A 5,356-nucleotide genomic window follows, 5' to 3' on the forward strand; every position below is an offset into this window, starting at 1 on the left:
GATAACAGAACAAATCTCATGCCTTTATCTTACTCAGATAATTTTATAAAAATGCACGAAGGTTAAATAAACCTTATTTAAATCAAATAATTTCCTTAAATCCATAAAAATATTAACAGATTACGTAATCATGTATACAGACAAGCAAGCACATATATGGACACATCACAACTCATGTATGGTCATAAAAAATTTCCTTCTTTAATATTATTCCTTTCTACGCATACCGGGTCACGTTCATCCTGACGGCCCGACGCTTAGCATTTCATTTACGCTTCACAATATCGTTATCGACCGACACGTCACTAGAACGCATTACTTTACTCAAGCATTTCATTTCACATAATAACACATAATTCAAACTTTAAATACTTTAATCCCCTTTTTAGGACGGGTTCCGTTTTTCCTGACGGCCCGACAACATAGCTTAACTCCTAAGTTGACTCTTTAAATTGGAACGCTTCTAATTACGCTCCTAGATACTAATATACAGTAAGGGAAATTAATCAACACTCAATCACATAATTCATATTTACAGCACATAAATCACACTTTATTCACTTAACTACGTCATAAAATTCTCAGTCGTCACAGATTCAATAAGGTGTTAACGATTTGTCCTATCTGGTTCTCCAGATTTAGGATAGAAACAGCCTGGCTTTGGCATATAAGAGCCTGGTTTTTGCACATAAGCCTCAACTCCTCCAATTCAGATTTTTCATTCAAAGATAGACCTGCATCATGAGTTTGTTATTGAAGTTGGAGTTGTTGTCTTGGTGCAAATTGTTGCTGAAAACCAGGAGGGTTGAATTGTTTTGCTCCAAACTGTTGGAACGGTTGTTGCATCGCATTCTGATTGTTGCTCCATCTGAAGTTAGGATGATTCCAGTTGTCAGGATGATAAGTGTTTGGAACTGGTTGCTACGATCTCTGAAAGTTGCTCACAAACTGAGCTGATTCACTAGATATAGCGCATTGCTCCATCGCATGCGAACCTGCACACAGCTCACAAATACTGGTTATCTGATTAACACCCAAGTTAGCCAGAGAATCGATCTTCATAGATAATTCCTTTAGTTGAACAGTGATAACCATAGCTATATCCACCTCAAGAACTCCTGCTACGTTGCTCTGTGGAAATTTCTGGGCTGGATACTAATATTAATTAGCAGCCATCAGTTCAATTAGATCATAAGCTTCCTCATAGCTCTTCGCCCATAAGGTTCCACCTGATGCTGCATCGAGCATGGGTCTGGACTGTGCTCCCAAACCATTATAAAAGTAGTTGATGATCATCCAATCAGGCATTCCATGAAGAGAACACTTCATAAGCATCTCCTTGTAGTGCTCCCAAGGTTCACATAGAGATTCTCCCATTTATTACGCAAATTGAGTTATAGCATTCCCGAGTGCAGCTGTCTTCGCCATAGGGAAGAATTTAGTAAGAAACTTCTGAGCAAGATCTTCCCAAGTAGTAATCGAACCAGCTGGTAGAGAGTGTAACCAGCTCTTAGCCTTGTCCCTCAGAGAGAATGGGAACAGTCTCAGCTTCACAGCATCTTCAGAAACACCGTTGAACTTGAAGGTGTCGCAGATCTCAATGAAATTCCTAATGTGCATATTGGGATCTTCAGTTGGAGAACCCCCAAACTGGATTGAATTCTGCACCCATTGAATTATGCCAGGCTTGATCTCAAAGGTATTAGCTGTGATAGCTGGCCGGATAATGCTAGATTGAATGTCATTGATCTTGGGTTGAGAAAAATCCATCAAGGCTTTCGTTCGTGTTGCTGGATCTCCCATTGTAATGAGTACCTGAAACACAAACAAATAAATCGTGAAAGTAAAAGAATCCGAGTCAGTGAACTTTAATGACCACTGATGACAAGCACATAAACTAAAAATTAACTCCGAGTCCCCGGCAGCGGCGCTAAAAACTTGTTACGGCGAAAACATGCGCTAATATTCACGCAAGTATACGCGTTCGCAAGTAGTATAAGATATAAATCAGATTCGTTCCCACAGAGACTGGTTTAGGTTAAGTTCAATTTATGCACCTATGCAACAATGTATGGTTATCGCTCAATGCTAAGACAAATAACAAATTGGGTTTTTATTAAACTAAGAGATTATACTAAATAACATTAACTAAGAGAATTGAGGTTAAATTACTATATGTGACAAATATGGGATCCTAACTTCATTAAATACTTCATTCAATAGCCTTATTGTTCTTGACCTTAGCATGTAATTGTGATGACACTAATCTGATAACACGAAACTAGTAAACGCCAACTTTCGTTGTACGAATACCCTACTATCAAGCGTCCACAAAAGAGATAGAAGTTGAATAGACACCAAATATGCTTAGTCCTTATATGTCTATAAGAATTGAAAATATAACGGTGTAATGCGCAAGTTATCTATCGTGATTACATAGGGCAAGTAAGATGGTTAAAATTACCTAAGAATCATGCATAACAAATACATGAACCCATGCTAGCATGACAAGTTCTAAACCTCTATATTCACTGTCGCTTCAATAGAGATTAACAAACTATTTTATATGTCAGCTACGCACATAAGACGAATAAGCACAACCAATACTAGGATATCATACAATCACCACACACCAAGATATCGAAACAAATTAATTATTGAAATCCATAAGTAAATCCGCTAGAATTCCATGACAACGATTAGCCCATACTTGAACTCATCGTCATCATGGGTTCCAATGAAAGCATGGTATAAAACAAGGTCTTAATAAACTGAATAATAATTAAAGTATGAATAAACGAGATCTAGGTTCAACAAGAATGAAAACGAGCATCTAAAGTTACAACTAATTCAAAGAATCACAAGTTGAAAATAAGATCTTCTTTTTCGGAGTTGTTTTGTGCTTCTAGGTCTTCTTCTTGGTATCCCAATCTTCCCGGATGATGAAAACCTTTTTTTTAAGATATAAGCCCATATTGGACCTGGACCCTTAAAATCGTCAAATTCCACTCAAAAAAGGCTTTTTCAGCGAAATCAGCAAAGTCAGCCGCGCATCAGCACGCGGCCGCCCGGCACCAGCAGGCGGGCGCCTGACACCAGCAGGCGGGCGCATGCAGCCTTTCTGGAAAATTCTGATGAATCTTATTTTGCCCATAACTTGAGTTCTACTTGTCAGAATTAGGCGATTCAACTGCCCACGCGAAGCTAACGAGATTCTCTACAACTTGAAAATGGATTTGGCTTCCAAATATGATCACTTTTCATCATATTTCCTTTAAAAGCTCCTTTCTTCATTTAACTGATACCTGAAATGCAATAACACAAAAACACATCAAAATACCAACAACTTGAGTCCAAAACACCAATTTAAGCTTGTAATAAAGCGTTCCAAGTGGATATAAAATCCACTTATCACAAAATCAAGAAAAAAAGAAGAAATCAATTTTCAAAACTGCACTTCAAGCCATGGAAAAATTCTATAATTAATTCCTAAGCTTCCTACATACTAAAATAAGGTAAGATAAATTTTTGACAGCATTTCATTAAGGTTTGAATGGTGAAATAATTCCATGAAAGTGATGATGAATAGTGTAGAATAATAACTTTTCTTGGTTTCTTGATTTTCATGGCGTGATTTAGGATCCTTAAGCGCAACCAAGCCTTCCAAAGATTCAACCATCAAGGATAACACATTCCAAGCTTTCAAGAAAGGTATAAATCCTTAACCAAACTTTATTTAAGGTTAAGTTTCAAGAAAATTGAAGATCTTAGTTGTAAACCTAGTTTTGATGGTTAATATGTTATTATCATGATGTTTAGTCAGTTAGTACTAAGGTTGATTATTGTTGCCTCAAGAATAAAATGTTCTTGAGAGGAGTTAGTGTTGAGATGATGATATGATGGTTGTTAGTTCTTGACTAATGATTTAGAGCAAAAACGAAACTTGGATCGTAGTTATAACGTCGTTAAAATGAACAAACCGCAACCTTTAGTTTTCTACAGAATTACAGAAAGTATAAACTGTAATTTCTTGAAAAATAAGGCTTGATTTGATAGACAATGTTATGATGATCATTTAGGCACTTGATTGCTTGATTTCGATTTATGGATCAAAAGTTATAATCATTTTAGTAAAAATGATTTACGCCACAAAAAATGCTACAAATTACGAACTTTGTAAATAGAAATGTTTGACTTAGGAATATTAAAAAATCATGAAATTTTTACAGAAAGTAAGAAATAGAGTTTATTAACTGTCATAAAAATTTCGAGTGAAAATATGGATTTTTCAATTTTATAAAAATGTTGAAGCCGAGACCGTGCTAATATAAACCCTTAAGAATCGAGAGGGGAGTCGAGAGACAAAATATAAAAGGCATTAACAAAATCCCGATTCTACTCAGATTCCGTTTTTTCTACCAACTGAGAAGGGCACAACAAATCCTGCTTTGCTCAACAAAAGCTGAAGCTGAAACAGGAAATAGCTGAGGAGGGACAAGATGTATTTCTGATAGCACAACCAATTATTGATGCTCAGTAAAATATAATTGCCGATACACCTGTCACAATTTTTTATTCTCTATTGAAGCCGAAGAGAAAAGCGATGGAGATCACTCATGAGCAAGTAGAGAAGATAGAAAAGAGACTGCAGAAATAAGGAAAGTTTCATGGATCAAGCACACAAGAACATGTATCTCAAAGGGATGCAGCAGCTACTACAAATCCTGATCCAGTCACACAAGAACCTACATATCAAAGGGATGTAGAAGACATTGCACCTCTTGCTACTCATTCAATCTAAAACTGGCATGATGCAGCTACAACTAAAATAACTCATTAGGTCTCAAAGGTCAAAGATTTCTGCATGGCTGTTAGGACGAAAACATGCGCTAAGATTCACGCAACGATACGCGATCACAGGTAATATAGAATTATTTCTAGTTCATTCCCACAAAGACTGATTTAGGTTAATTTTAATCAGTGCACCTATGCAACAATGGTATGGTTATTATTCAATGCTAAGACGAATACCAAATTGAGATTGTTTATAACTAAGTTTATTAACTAAATATAATTAACTACGAGAATTAAATGGTTGATTTACTTATATAACACAAACATGGGATTCTAACTTCATTACTGCTTCATTCAATATCCTTTTTGTTCTTATCATTAGCATGCAATGGTGGTGACACTAATCAGATAACACGAAACTAGTAAATGCCAATTTTCGTTACACAAATACCCTACTACCAAAAATCCACAAAAGTGATAAAACTGAATATACACCAATTATATCGAGACCTTATATGTCTACAGAATTTGACAACGTAACAGTTTAATGCACAAGTTATCT

At 36.0% G+C, this 5,356-nt stretch overlaps 1 non-coding gene across 1 annotated transcript; it reads left to right on the top strand.

Annotated features, from left to right (window-relative positions):
• Positions 1 to 1,306: 1,306 nt before the first annotated feature.
• Positions 1,307 to 1,413, top strand: LOC141715773 (small nucleolar RNA R71). Its single transcript, XR_012572523.1, has one exon. It is a non-coding gene; the product is annotated as a small nucleolar RNA R71 (small nucleolar RNA).
• Positions 1,414 to 5,356: the final 3,943 nt, after the last annotated feature.

The sequence above is a fragment of the Apium graveolens genome, chromosome 3 (genome assembly GCF_009905375.1).
Source record: "Apium graveolens cultivar Ventura chromosome 3, ASM990537v1, whole genome shotgun sequence".
NCBI lineage: Eukaryota > Viridiplantae > Streptophyta > Magnoliopsida > Apiales > Apiaceae > Apium > Apium graveolens.